Source organism: Schistocerca nitens, chromosome 2 (genome assembly GCF_023898315.1).
Source record: "Schistocerca nitens isolate TAMUIC-IGC-003100 chromosome 2, iqSchNite1.1, whole genome shotgun sequence".
Lineage (NCBI taxonomy): Eukaryota > Metazoa > Arthropoda > Insecta > Orthoptera > Acrididae > Schistocerca > Schistocerca nitens.
The window spans coordinates 257,668,328-257,684,605 of NC_064615.1; the positions used below are offsets into that span (position 1 = coordinate 257,668,328).

Consider the following 16,278-nt stretch of genomic DNA (forward strand, 5'->3'; position numbering starts at 1 on the left):
GTTGTTGTTGTTGTTGTGGTCTTCAGTCCTGAGAATGGTTTGATGCAGCTCTCCAAGCAACTCTATCCTGTGCAAGCTTCTTCATCTCCCAGTACATACTGCAGCCTACATCCCTCTTAATCTGCTTAGTGTATTCATCTCTTGGTCTCCCTCTATGATTTTTACCCTCCATGCTGCCCTCCAATACTAAATTGGTGATCCCTTGATGCCTCACAACATGTCCTACCAACCGATCCCTTCTTCTAGTCAAGTTGTGCCACAAACTCCTCCTTCCCCAATCCTATTCAACACATCCTCATTAGTTATGTGATCTACCCATCTAATCTTCAGCATTCTTCTGTAGCACCACATTTCGAAAGCTTCTATTCTCTTCTTGTCCAAACTAGTTATCATCCAGAAACGACTTCCTGGCACTCAAATCTATACTCTATGTTAACAAATTTCTATTCTTCAGAAATGCTTTCCTTGCCATTGCCAGTCTACATTTTATATCCTCTCTACTTCAACCATCATCAGTTATTTTGCTCCCCAAATAGCAGAACTCCTTTACTACTTTAAGTGTCTCATTTTCTAACCTAATTCCCTCAGCATCATCTGACTTAATTCAACTACATTCCATTATCCTCATTTTGCTTTTGTTGATGTTCATCTTATATCCTCTTTTCAAGACACAGTCCATTCCGTTCAACTGCTCTTCCAAGTCCTTTGCTGTCTATGACAGAATTACAATGTCATCGGCGAACCTCAAAGTTTTTATTTCTTCTCCATGGATTTTAATACCTACTCCGAATTTTTCTTTTGTTTCCTTTAATGCTTGCTCAATATACAGATTGAACAACATCGGGGATAGGCTAAAACCGTATCTCACTCCCTTCCCAACCACTGCTTCCCTTTCATGTCCCTCGACTCTTATAACTGCCATCTGGTTTCTGTACAAATTTTAAATAGCCTTCTGCTCCCAGTATTTTACCCCTGCCACCGTCAGAATTTGAAATAGAGTATTCCATTCAACATTGTCAAAAGCTTTCTCTAAGTCTATAAATGCTAGAGACGTAGGTTTGCTTTTTCTTAATCTAGCTTCCAAGATAAGTCGTAAGGCCAGTATTGCCTCACATGTTCCCATATTTCTACGGAATCCAAACTGATCTTCCCCAAGGTCGGCTTCTACCAATTTTTCCATTTGTCTGTAAAGAATTTGCGTTAGTATTTTGCAGCTGTGACTTATTAAACTGATAGTTCGGTAATTTTCACATCTGTCAACACCTGCTTTCTTTGGGATTGGAATTATTATATTCTTCTTGAAGTCTGAGGGTATTTTGCCTGTCTCATACATTTTGCTCATCAGATGATTGAGTTTTACCAGGATTGGCTCTCCCAAGGCTGTCAGTAGTTCTGATGGAATGTTGTCTACTCCCAGGGCCTTGTTTTGACTTAGGTCTTTCAGTGCTCTATCGAACTCTTCACGCAGTATCATATCTCCCATTTCATCTTCATCTATATCCTCTTCCATTTCTATAACATTGCCCTCAAGTACATCGCCCTTGTATAGACCCTCTATATACTCCTTCCACCTTTCTGCTTTCCCTTCTTTGCTTAGAACTGGGTTCCCATCTGAGCTCTTGATATTCATACAAATGGTTCTCTTTTCTCCAAAGGTCTCTCTAATTTTCCTGTAGGCAGTATTTATCTTACCCCTAGTGAGATAAGCCTCTACATCCTTACATTTGTACTCTAGCCATGCCTGTTTAGCCATTTTGCACTTCCTGTCAATCTCATTTTTGAGACGTTTGTATTCCTTTTGCCTGCTTCATTTACTGCATTTTTATATTTTCTCCTTTCGTCAATTAAATTCAATATTTCTTCTGTCACCCAAGGATTTCTACTAGCCCTCGTCTTTTTACCTACTTGAACCTCTGCTGCCTTCACTACTTCATCCCTCAAAGCTACCCATTCTTCTTCTACTGTATTTCTTTCCCCCATTCCTGTCAATTGTTCCCTTATGCTCTCCCTGAAACTCTGTACAACTTCTGGTTTAGTCAGTTTATCCAGGTCCCATCTCCTTAAATTCCCACCTTTTTGCAGTTTCTTCAGTTTTAATCTACAGTTCATAACCAATAGATTGTGGTCAGAGTCCACATCTGCCCCTGGAAATGTCTTACAGTTTAAAACCTGGTTCCTAAATCTCTGTCTTACCATTATATAATCTATCTGATAACTTTTAGTATCTCCAGGATTCTTCCATGTATACAACCTTCTTTTATGATTCTTAAACCAAGTGTTAGCTATGACTAAGTTGTGCTCTGTGCAAAATTCCACCAGGCGGCTTTCTCTTTCACTTCTTACCCCCAATCCATATTCACCTACCACGTTTCCTTCTCTCCCTTTTCCTACTACCGAATTCCAGTCACCCATGACTATTAAATTTTCATCTCCTTTCACTATCTGAATAATTTCTTTTATTTCATCATACATTTCTTCAATTTCTTCGTCATCTGCGGAGCTAGTTGGCATATAGACTTGTACTACTGTCGTAGGCATGGGCTTCATGTCTATCTTGGCCACAACAATGCGTTCGCTGTGCTGTTTGTAGTAGCTTACCCGCATTCCTATTGTTTTATTCATTATTAAACCTACTCCTGCGTTACCCCTATTTGATTTTGTATTTATAACCCTGTATTCACCTGACCAAAAGTCTTGTTCCTCCTGCCACCGAACTTCACTAATTCCCACTATATCTAACTTTAACCTATCCATTTCCCTTTTTAAATTTTCTAACCTACCTGCCCGATTAAGGGATCTGACATTCCACGCTCCGATCCATAGAACGCCAGTTTTCTTTCTCCTGATAACGACATCCTCCTGAGTAGTCCCCGCCCGGAGATCCGAATGGGGGACTATTTTACCTCCGGAATATTTTACCCAAGAGGACGCCATCATCATTTATCCATACAGTAAAGCTGCATGCCCTCAGGAAAAATTACCGTAGTTTCCCCTTGCTTTCATCCGTTCGCAGTGCCAGCACAGCAAATCTGTTTTGGTTAATGTTACAAGGCTAGATCAGTCAATCATCCAGACTGTTAATTATTGATACATGTTCAATTACCCGAAAGTTCCTAAATGCAAAGTAACATATACCGTACAGTTAAAAGGAAGTCACGTTTGATCATGATCCGCGTTGCTTTCCATTTTTAACCAGACATAACATATGAGAAACGAAAGAAATAATAATAATAATAATAATAATAATAATAATAATAAACCCCGTGGAGGCCCGGGAAAAGAATAGGCCTCTGGTATGTTCTGCCAGTCATAAAAGGTGACGAAAAGAACAAACCACTAATAGGGCTAACCCCCCTTTTAGTGTGATTAGTTGGTTCAGGACAGAACTAATGAAGCCTCGGACAAGTGCTGTCATGGTCGGGGACGACGCTTGAACCCTATGCCTGTCCACAATGGTAACGACACTGCTAGCCACACGGAAAATGATTTAAATCCAAATACAGGTGTTTTGCAGGATATGCTTCCTGTAACCACTCTAGAAGGATAACAAAGACAGAGGATGAGATGGTCAGATGAAGTTAACCAACACCTCATGTTCTGTTATTACCAAGGAACAAACTTAGGAACCAACACAACTGGATACAGATCACAAGTATACACAACATTTATTACCAGATACCCAGAATTAAAATTTTTAACAGAACAATGACTAGCTGGTCAGATCCGTGTAATAATCAAAAATAACAGGATACCCCAGTCAGAGTTAGAAAACATCAAACAACAAGTACAACAAATACTGCAACAAAATAATGTGCAATCAGAAGAAGAAGAAAATACAGTAATGGTCTCAAACATCCCAGAGCAAACAAACAAAGAACAACACGCATCAGTTAAACAATCAGAGGAAAACGAAATCTTAAGACAGCCACCAGAACAAGCACAAATAGAACACAAAGTGACACACATGTTGGATATAGAAGAAAAATTTCAGCTGGCATACATAGAATACAAAGACACAAATACAGACATTAGACCATTCTTGCATAGACCCCCAAATAAACCACAAGTCGAAACAACAATAACAACTATCAACACAATCATACACAACAAAATAAATGAAAATACAACTATGAAAGAGTTACAACTACTGGTTTATATAGGAGCACTCACTACACTAAATATACACACTAGGCAGAGATCAGAACCAACCAACACACAGAAGAAACCCACAAAACCAGCATGGCAACACAGGCTACAGATCAGAATAGAAAAACTGAGAAAAGACATGGGACAGCTAACACTATTTATAAGAAATGAAATATCAGACAAAAAATGAAATAGGTTAGGTAAAATCTCACAACAAGAAGCAATAGAGCAATTACATGAAAAGAAGCAGAAATTACAAGCATTGGCCAAATGACTTAGAAGATACAAAAAAAGTGAAAATAGAAGGAAACAAAACCAAACATTCAACACAAACCAAAAGAAATTTTATCAGACAATAGATAACACACACATTAAAATAGACAATCCACCAAACATAACAGACATGGAACACTTCTGGAGCAACATATGGTCAAACCTGGTACAACCTAACAGACATGCACGGTGGATACAAGCAGATACAAGATGATACCACAAATGCCTGAAGTGATAATTTTGCAACATGAAGTCACCCGAGCAATTAATTCTACGTACAATTGGAAAGCCCCTGGAAAAGATAAAATAGCAAATTTCTGGCTAAAGAAGTTCACCTCAACACATTCACATCTAACTAAATAATTTAAAAGTTACATCGCAGACCCATACAGAGTCCCTGATCTACTTTCTCAAGGAATAACTTATCTGAAACCTAAAGATCAAGCAGACACAGCAAACCCAGCAAAATATCACCCCATAACATGCCTACCAACAATATACAAAATATTAACTTCAGTCATTACACAGAAATTAATGACACATACAACACAGAATAAAATTATAAATGAAGAACAAAAAGGCTGCTGCAAAGGAGCACGAGGATGTAAAGAGCAACTGATGATAGATGCAGAGGTGACATATCAAGCTAAAACTAAACAAAGGTTGCTACACTATGCATTCATTGATTACCAAAAAGCTTTTGATAGTGTACCACACTAATGGTTACTACAGATATTGGAAATATAAAAAGTAGATCCTAAATTGATACAGTTCCTAAACATAGTAATGAAAAATTGGAAAACCACACTTAACATCCAAATAAATTCAAATAATATCACATCACAGCCAATACAGATTAAGCGTGGAATATACCAAGGAGACTCATTAAGTCCTTTCTGGTTCTGCCTTGCTCTGAACCCACTATCCAACATGCTAAATAATACAAATTATGGATATAATATTACTGGAACATACCAACATAAAATCACACATTTGCTATACATGGATGATCTAAAACTAGTGGCAGCAACAAATCAACAACTCAGCCAATTACTAAAGATAACAGAAGTATTCAGCAAAGATATAAATATGGCTTTCATAACAGACAAATGTAAGAAAAATAGCATAGTCAAGGGAAAACACACTAAACAAGAAGATTACTTATTAGATAACCACAGCAACTGCATAGAAGTGATGGAAAAAACAGATGCCTATAAATATCTAGGATACAGACAAAAAATAGGAATAGATAATACAAATATTAAAGAAGAACTGAAAGAAAAGTATAGACAAAGACTAACAAAAATACTCAAAACAGAATTGACAGCAAGAAACAAGACAAAAGCTATAAATACTTATGCCATACCAATATTGACCTACTCATTTGGAGTAGTGAAATGGAGTAACACAGACCTAGAAGCACTCAATACACTTACACGATCACAATGCCACAAATATAGAATACATCACATACATTCAGCAACAGAAAGATTCACATTAAGCAGAAAGGAAGGAGGAAGGGGATTTATCGACATAAAAAACCTACATTATGGACAGGTAGACAATTTAAGAAAATTCTTTCTAGAATGAGCAGAAACTAGCAAAATACACAAGGCAATCACTCATATAAATACATCGGCTACACCACTGCAATTTCATAACCACCTCTACAACCCTTTAGATCACATAACATCAACAGATATGAAGAAAGTAAATCGGAAAAAGACAACACTACACGGCAAGCACCCGTATCATCTAACACACCCACACGTCGATCACGATGCATCCAACACATGGCTAAGAAATGGCAATATATACAGTGAGACGGAGGGATTCATGATTGCAATACAGGATCAAACAATAAACACCAGATATTACAGCAAGCATATTATTAAAGCTCCCAATACCACAAGAGATAAATGCAGACTTTGCAAACAACAAATAGAAACAGTAGATCACATCACAAGCGGATGTACAATACTAGCAAATACAAAATACACCAGAAGACATGACAATGTAGCAAAAATAATACATCAACAACTTGCCATACTGCATAAACTAATGAAACAACACATTCCCACATACAAGTATGCACCACAAAATGTACTGGGAATGATGAATACAAATTATACTGGATCAAAACCATTATAACAGATAAAACAACTCCACATAACAAACCTGACATCATACTCACCAATAAAAAGAAGAAATTAACACAACTAATCGAAATATCCATACCCAAAACAACAAATATACAGAAGAAAACAGGAGAAAAAATTGAAAAATACATCCAACTGGCTGAGGAAGTCAAGGACATGTGGCATCAGGATAAAGTTGACATTATACCAATTATACTATCAACTACAGGAGTCATACCACACAATATCCACCAGTACATCAACGCAATACAGCTACATCCAAACGTCTATATACAACTATAGAAATCTGTAATTATTGATACATGTTCAATTACCCGAAAGTTTATAAATGCAATGTAACATATACCATACAGTAAAAGGAAGTCAAGCTTGATCAAGGTCCGCATCACTTTCCATTTTTAACCAGACATAACGTCTGAGAAAGGAAAGAAATAACAATAATAATAAAGGAAATAATCTAGCATTTGACTGCAAAAAATTGATAGAATTCATGTGCCTATTTCATTTATTTATGTATGTCTGTGGACAATTCTGCACATTGGTATTGAACTGGTTTACAGATGATTTACAGCAAGTTTGAAGAATTGCAAATTTTAAAAATTTGTAACTACATGCATACATCAGTAAAATGACTGATTTCTTCTAAAAGAGTGTCTAAAATACAAACATCCAAAAAAATGTTGATATACATACATAATTACAAAAGTCACTTTATCCTGTCTGAAAGTTTTTTACATATTTGCACAGTTACATAATAACCATTACATTAATTTTTTGCTTCAAGGTATGCTTTTACACTGTATGGACAAATTTGAATGAAATGACATTTTAATTTGGAAATCTGGTGTATAGAGGGCATCCTGTTTTTATAGGCTCTTTGTCAGTTAATTTGAACTGATTTACTTCAATATCATTATCAGTTTTATTTCTTGTGTTATAGTTATGGGTATCTCTGTTTATGAATGCAGCATAGTTACTTTTTACACAAATAATTGTTTCCTATATGTGTAGTGACACTACTGTTATTATGTTTAGCTCCCTGAATTTACTTCTGCAGGAATCTCTTGGAGGTAATTTTGTTATGCATCTTGCAGCCTTTTTTTGTAGCTTTAGTACTCTTTTTATGTGCATATTTCCAGAATTTCACAAGAGTGGGATACCATATGAAATTTGTGAATGAGCTAGTCCATTAGTACATTGTTAGCAGCATTTGTGTGTTTATTGTCTGTAACATTTTTCTCATTAGAAATGTACTTGAACTCACTTTATAAGACAAATATTATTTATATGCTTCCCCCATGTCAAATAGTTATCCACTGCCACACCCAGGACTTTACAATTTTCTGTCTCTTTTAGTTCCAAGTCTCCAAGTTTGACAGTAATGTGGCTCACATCAGGTGTTTTGTCTACATGTATTTGCATATATGTGCTTTTATTTACATTTATAAAAAGATTGTTTCCTCTGAAATAATTTTTTTTCCAGATTTAGAGAAGCTTTCGTTTGTAGCAAATCGGCATTTGTGATTTAGTTGCTGTATTAGATTTTCTAACTAAGATATTACATTACATTTAGTTTTCCCCTAAAGAGGAGTAACCCTATATATTATCTGCATTAATCATAAACTAACTCTGTTTTTGAGTTTGCTGACAACTATAATTAACATCAATATGTTTTAAGAAACCAGTAAGATTTACCACAGGTTTTTGTGTTGCCCTGATAGAAATCTCGTGTTGTGTATTTACTACAATTCTTATAGGGAATTAGCAAATATTTAGCTCAACAGATTAAAAATCAGCGAGCTTAATTTAAAGTTATTTGTTCACTGCCTTGTAATGCACTGCACGAGCCATAATCCAGCCCCATTGTGAATGCTGTTCTCGAACATGGGATGAGTTGGTTGATGTCCATAAGCAGATGGAAATCGCTATGACTACTGTCAAATGATTGGCAGCTGCTACAAACTGATGTGTTGGAAGAGCTCCGGAGAGTCGTGTATCTGTGATGCCTATATAAGTGGTACCTCAAGTACTATTCTCTCCTGTAAATCCTGTCCCCTCCGCAGAAAGCACAGGATCTGTCATTACTCATCCACTTGACTGAAACTGGCATGTCAATAGTAGACCTAGGTGTCCTGTAGAGGGTGGACAGGGACGAGGCAGGACTCAGGGTGTTGTACTGACCCCCTAACCAACAAGTTTGAGGTGCTGCCTTTCACTGAAACTGAAACTTAGCCAGTGGGACTGATTCACCCATTTTGGGGAAATTGGTTTTGTTTGGAGTCAGAAGGAGGAAAATGTAAAAGGGTAGGGGTCTATTAATCATCAGCAGTTTTAACATACTAGGGAAATGGCAGCAAGGGACAGGACACTAGGTGCACTCAGTGTGTATGTCTGGGGGCCTCATTCAACATGTTTGAAGAGGCTACTCTAGCAACCACTGACAGAACAGGGTGAAACTGCAGACTGTGGTGCATGCTGGAACAAATGGTGCCAGCTGGCTGGGCTCTGAGGCCATTCTTGGGTCATTCCAGTGACTGCCAGAACAGGCTGAGAAGACCAGCCTTGCACGTGAAGGTTCAATGAAGTTCACATCTTGCCACATTGTTCCCTTTGGTTCTGAGGCAAGTGCAAGGACTGAACCAAAGACTTCAAAAGTTCTATGACAACCTAAACTGCTACTTCCTGGTATTGCACCATGGAGCTGAGAACTGCAGAGTCTCCCTAAATGGGTAAGGTGTGTACTACACATTAGAGGCTGCTACTCAGGTAGCTGACTATGTGTGGGGTTTTGGATTACTTGACTATCCATGCAGTCCAGATAATGATAGCTGTAGGAAACTCTGAAATATCAGGGTAAGATTGAAAGAAATGCCTCACACAGGTCAGAGTATTAAAATCCTGATGGTAAACTGCCAAAGCAAACAACAACAAAGTGCCAGAGTTTGAATCATTCATGAAAAGCAGTGAAGCTCACATAATACTAGGTACAGAAAGCTGGCTGAAACTTGAAATTGGTAGTTGTGAGATTTTTGGGGAAAATTTAAGTGTATATGGTAAAAATAGGCAAATGGGAAATGTTAGTGGTGTATTTGTCACAGTAGACAAGAAAATCAAATCCACTGAGCTAAAAATTGAAGCTGCATGTGAGACTCAGTATCGGGGATGGGCATAAAATGATAATTGGATCCTTCTGTCGCCCACCAGACTCATCTCCCAATGTAACCAAAAACTTTAGAGAAAACCTCATATCAAGTTCCCCAATCATACTATAATTGTTAGTGGAGACTTTAATCATCCACCAATTAATTGGGAAAATTACAGTTTTGTTAGTAGCGGGTGTGGCAAGACATCCTGTGAACCTTTACTAAATGCCTTCTCTGAAAACTACCTGTAACAGATAGTTAGGAACCCCACTCATGATAGAAATATGTTGGATTTAATGGCAACATATAGATCTGATATCTTTGAGGATGTCCACATCAAAACTGGTATCAGTGACCATGAAGTGGTTGTGATAATTTTGCGCCAATGGAGTGTTGGAATGAATTGGAGTTGGCATCCCTGCACCTGCCTGTGTTTAATGTGTATCTGCTGGAAGTTTCATTATTGCATGTCTAATAGTTATTGTTCAGTGCTGTATTGAGTGTAACATTGTGTATATGAGTAGAATATTGTGTCAACAGTTTGCAAACTTCAAGATGACAGAGTTAGAGGAGCAATGTGCCTGCATTAAATTTTATGTGAAACTCAAGAAACCCTTACAGAGACACACCAATTGATGCAGGGAGTCTACGGTGATGAAAGTTAAGGTTTTCCTTTGATGTCTACTGACAATGCTCATGTCAGGATATCAATGAAATTGTGTGTGCCAATCAAAATTGACTTCCAAGAGATTGCAGAAGAATGTAACATTTCAGTTGGATCATGTTATGAAGTCCTGACACAGCATCTTGGAATGCATCATGTTGCCCCTACGTTCGTCGCATGGCTCACGAGTCAAGACCGAAAAACCTTTGCCTCGCAACCTGTGGAGAGCCTTTGGATCACGTAAATGAGAACAAGATATTTTTTAAGAGAATCATAACTGATGAAGAGATGTGGATCTATGGTTATGATGTTGAGATCAAGGTTCAGTCTTCACAATGGGTCAGAGAAAGTTCTCCAAGACCAAAAAATCTCATCAGGTCAGCTCAAGTTTTCTTTGACTTTGAAGAATTAGTTCATCATGAATTCATGCCATAGGGACAGACTGTCAATTGATGCTACTACTAGGATGTGTTGCAATGCCTGCAGGAAAATGTGAGAAGGAAATGCCTGAAATGTGGCGAGACAATTCATGGCTCTTGAATCACAATAACCCACCCACATGTTCATCCCTTTTGGTGCGCTACTACTGCACAATAAACGCAAACACTGTGCTGCCTCATCCTCTGCATTCTTCAGACCTGGCTGAAAGCTGGAACCACTGTTGAAAAGGTGAAGATTTGCAATGATGGACGAGATGGAAAGAAAATTCTCAGATGGCACTTTGTGCTATCCAGAAAGATGCATACCAATTTTGTGGAGAAAGTTCTGGAATTTTTTGAACAGACCTCGTACAGTAAACTACATAAAAAATAGTGTCTTATATCAATGTGGAACTTGAAACTCTCAGCACAGTGCAGGAGCACATAGAGGAACTCTGGATCACATTTAAAAGAATAGTTGACCATGCACTGGACAGATATGTACCCAGTAGAACAGTTCATAATGGAACGGAACCTCCAAGGTACACAGTCACTGTAAAGAAACTTCGAAAGAAACAGAGATTCCTGCATAATAGTGTAAAATAAAACATAGGCTACAGACAGAGAGATTCTGAATGAAACACATTTGGTTGTCATGAGAGCAATGCATGATTCCTTCAATGACTACTGTAGCAGAATATTGTCAAGTGATCTATCACAGAACCAAAAGAAATTCTGGTCATATGTATAAGGCTGTTAGTGGAACCAAGTTAGCGTCCAGTCCCTAGTGAATGAGACAGGAACTGAAATTGAGGGTTTCAAAGAAAAAGCTGAAATGCTGAACACTCTTTTCAAATGTTCTTTTACATAGGAAAACCCAGGAGAATTACCCCAATTTAATCCTTGTACCACTGAAACGATGAATGAAGTAAGTATTATTATCAGTGGTGTTGAGAAATAGCTCAAATTGTTAAAATTGAACAAAGCTCCAGGGTCTGATTGAATCCCCATACTGAATTTTCAGCTGAGTTAGCCCTCTTCTAACTATGATCTATATTGTAGATCTATCAAACAAAAATCCGTGACCAGTTCTTGAGAAAAGGCACAAATCACACCTGTCCACAAGAAGGATAATAGAAGTGTTCTGCAAAACTACCATCCAATATCCTTGACATTGATTTGTTATAGAATGTCAGGAGATATTCTGAGTTCAAACATAATGAGGTATCTTGAACAGAATGATCTACTCAATGCCAACCAGCTGGATTTCAAAAACATCGATCATGTGAAACACAACTTGCACTTTTCACACATGACATACTGAAATCTTAGGATCAAGGCAATCAGAAAGATGCTGTATTTTTTGATTTCCAAAAAGCATTTCACTCAGTACCACACCTACACTTATTGCCAAATGTATGAATATATGGCAATCAAGTGAAATTTGTGACTAGACTGAGGACTTTTTGGTAAGGACACAGCACGTTATCTTGGATGGAGAGTCATCATTAGATCTAGAAGAACTTCAGATGTGCCCCGGGGAATTGTGTTGAGATCCTTGCTGTTTACGTTGTATATTAATGACCTTGCAGACAATATTAACACAAAAAAAACCTGGGTTCGCAGGAGAGCTTCTGTAAAGTTTGGAAGGTAGGAGACGAGATACTGGCAGAAGCAAAGCTGTGAGGACAGGGCGTGAGCCGTGCTTGGGTAGCTCAGTTGGTAGAGCACTTGCCCGCGAAAGGCAAAGGTCCTGAGTTCGAGCCTTGGTCCGGCATACAGTTTTTATCTGCCAGGAAGTTTCATATCAGCGCACACTCCGCTGCAGAGTGAAAATCTCATTCTGGGTGTTATACTTGGTAGGGATATGAAATGGAATAGTCACATAAGTTCAGTCGTTGGTAAAGCAGGTGTTAGACTTTGGTTTATTGGTAGAATACTGGGAAAGTGCAATCAGTCTACAAAGGAGATTGCTTACAAATCACTCACACGGCCAGTTCTAGAATGTTGCTGAAGTATGTGGGACCTGTTCCAGATAGGACCAACAGGAGATATTGAATGTATACAGAGAAGGGCAGCACAAGTAGTCAAAGGTTGTTTAATCTGTGGAAGGGCTGAACTGAAAGACTCTTAAAGACATATGTAAACTATCCCGAGAAAGACTATTAACAAAGTTTCGAGAACCAGCTTTAAATGATTACTCTAGGAATATACTACAACCCTCTACGTGTCACTCACATAGGGATCATGAGGATAAGACTAGAATAATTACTGCATGCACAGCAGCATCAAACAAATCATACTTCCCATGCTCCATACGTGAACAAAGAAGGAAGAAATCCTAATGGGACATACCCTCTGCCATGCACCTCATGGTGGTTTGACCTGCTTTCAAGGCAGCATTTAGAGGAGCATCCTTTTGTAAGTCGTCCACTGAAATACTACTTATAACAAATGAAGTGTCACCTGCATATATGACAACATTTCCACCCACTATTTTAAGCATGTCATTTACATTTATCATAAAAAGTAGTGGTCCCAGCACTAATCCTTGAGCCAATCCATATTTGTTGTTGCTGTGGTCTTCAGTCCTGAGACTGATTTGATGCAGCTCTCAATGCTACTCCATCCTGTGCACGCTTCATCATCTCCAACTAACTACTGCAACCTACATCCTTCTGAATCTGCTTAGTGCATTCATCTCTTGGTCTCCCCTACAATTTTTACCCTCCACACTGACCTCCAATACTAAATTAGTGATCCCTTGAGGCCTAAGAACATGTCCTACCAACGGATCCCTTATTCTGGTCAAGTTGTGCCACAAACTCCTCTTCTCCCCAATTCTATTCAATACCTCCTCATTTGTTATGTGATCTACCCATCTAATCTTCAGCATTCTTCTGTAGCACCACATTTCAAAAGCTTCTATTCTCTTCTTGTCCAAACTGTTTATCATCCATGTTTCACTTCCATACATGGCTACACTCCATACAAATACTTTCAGAAATGACTTCCTGACACTTAAATCTATACTCAATGTTAACAAATTTCTCTTCTTCGGAAACGCTTTCCTTGCCATTGCCAGTCTACATTTTATATCTCCTCTACTTTGACCATCACCAGATATTTTGCTCCCCAAATAGCAAAACTCCTTTACTACTTTAAGTGTCTCATTTCCTAATCTAATTCCCTCATTATCACCTGACTTAATTTGACTATATTCCTTTATCCTCATTTTGCTTTTGTTGATGTTCATCTTATATCCTCCTTTCAAGACACAGTCCATTCTGTTCAACTGCTCTTCCAAGTCCTTTGCTGTCTCTGACAGAATTACAATGTCATCGGCAAACCTCAAAGTTTTTATTTCTTCTCCATGGATTTTAATACCTACTCTGAATTTTTATTTTGTTTCCTTTATTGCTGGCTCAAAATACAGATTGAATAACATCGGGGAGAGGCTAAAACCCTGTCTCACTCCCTTCTCAGCCACTGCTTCCCTTTCATGCCCCTCAACTCTTATAACTGCCATCTGGTTTCTGTACAAATTGTAAATAGCCTTTCGCTCCCTGTATTTTACCCCTGCCACCTTCAGAATGTGGAAGAGAGTCTTCCAGTCAACATTGTCAAAAGCTTTCTCTACGTCTACAAATGCTAGAAACGTAGGTTTGCCTTTCCTTAATCTATTTTCTAAGATAAGTTGCAGGGTCAGTACTGCCTCACATGTTCCAATATTTCTATGGAATCCAAACTGATCTTCCCCAAGGTCGGCTTCTATCAGTTTTTCCATTCGTCTGTAAAGAATTTGTGTTAGTATTTTGCAGCTGTGACTTATTAAACTGATAATTCAGTAATTTTCACATCTGTCAACACCTGCTTTCTTTGGGATTGGAATTATTATATTCTTCTTGAAGTCTGAGGGTATTTTGCCTGTCTCATACATCTTGTTCACCAGATGGTAGAGTTTTGTCATGACTGGCTCTCCCAAGGCCATCAGTAGTTCTAATGGAATGTTGTCTACTCCCGGGGCCTTGTTTCGACTCAGGTCTTTCAGTGCTCTGTCAAACTCTTCATGCAGTATCGTATCTCCCATTTCATCTTCATCTACATCCTCTTCCATTTCCATAATATTGTCCTCAAGTACACCGCCCTTGTATAGACCCTCTATATACTCCTTCCACCTTTCTGCTTTCCCTTCTTTGCTTAGAACTGGGTTTCCATCTGAGCTATTAATATACAGAGAAGTTGTTCTCGTTTCTCCAAAGGTCTCTTTAATTTTCCTGTAGGCTGTATCTATCTTAGCCCTAGTGAGATAAGCCTCTACATCCTTACATTTGTCCTCTAGCCATCCCTGCTTAGCCGTTTTGCACTTCCTGTCGATCTCATTTTTGAGACGTTTGTATTCCTTTTTGCCTGCTTCATTTACTGCATTTTTATATTTTCTCCTATCATCAATTAAATTCAATATTTCTTCTGCTACCCAAAGATTTCTACTAGCCCTCATCTTTTTACTTACTTGATCCTCTGCTGCCTTCACTATTTCATCCCTCAAAGCAACCCATTCTTCTTCTACTGTATTTCTTTCCCCCATTCCTGTCAATTGTTCCCTTATGCTCTCCCTGAAACTCTGTACAACCTCTGGTTTAGTCAGTTTATCCAGGTCCTATCTCCTTAAATTCCCACCTTTCTGCAGTTTCTTCAGTTTTAATCTACAGTTCATAACCAATAGATTGTGGTCAGAGTCCACATCTGCCCCTGAAAATGTCTTACAATTTAAAACCTGGTTCCTAAATCTCTGTCTTACCATTATATAATCTATCTGATACCTTCTAGTATCTCCAGGCTCTTTCCATATGTACAACATATTTAACAAAGCCAAATTTGAGCAACCATTTGTAATAGTGTTGTTCACATTTTGTTTTATTTTTACACACTGCTCTCTATTTTCCATGAATGATTTTATGTTATCTGCCACTTTCCCCCTTATACCAGAACATTTTGTAATAATATTTTGTGGTATACACAGTCAAAAGCTTTTGAAAGACTTTCCTGACTTTAGCTGCATAGCTCCAGAAGATGATCCCACAAGGCAGAAAGAACATAGGTGAAAGATATGCAAAATAAGCCAACACTCATATTTTCAGCTTCATATAATGGGTGGTATTTCTGAGAGTAAAACATGCAGAACTGAGCTTTTTGGTTAGTTTATCTATGTGATCACTCTGATGTAACATGTTATCCAGATGGTTGACAAGGAATTTCGCACATTTGCTACATCTAGTTATGTTCAATAATGTCTACTTCTGTGCTGGCACATCATTAATGTATCTCTGAAATAGCATAATATGAGTCTTTCTGAGTATTAAGACAATCATCTTGCTGTGAACCACTTGAAGACCAGTTCAGTTATTATCTCAGCTGTTTCTGCTAAGTCTGTGTTTAAATCTTTGACTAGTATCTTTATGTGACTTAATAAG

General features: G+C 38.0%; 1 protein-coding gene across 2 annotated transcripts in view; it reads right to left on the minus strand.

Moving 5' to 3' along the window:
- The window catches only part of LOC126235982 (solute carrier family 23 member 2), a 281,884-nt gene that overhangs the window by 71,550 nt on the left and 194,056 nt on the right, over window positions 1-16,278 (minus strand). The window lies entirely within an intron of this gene.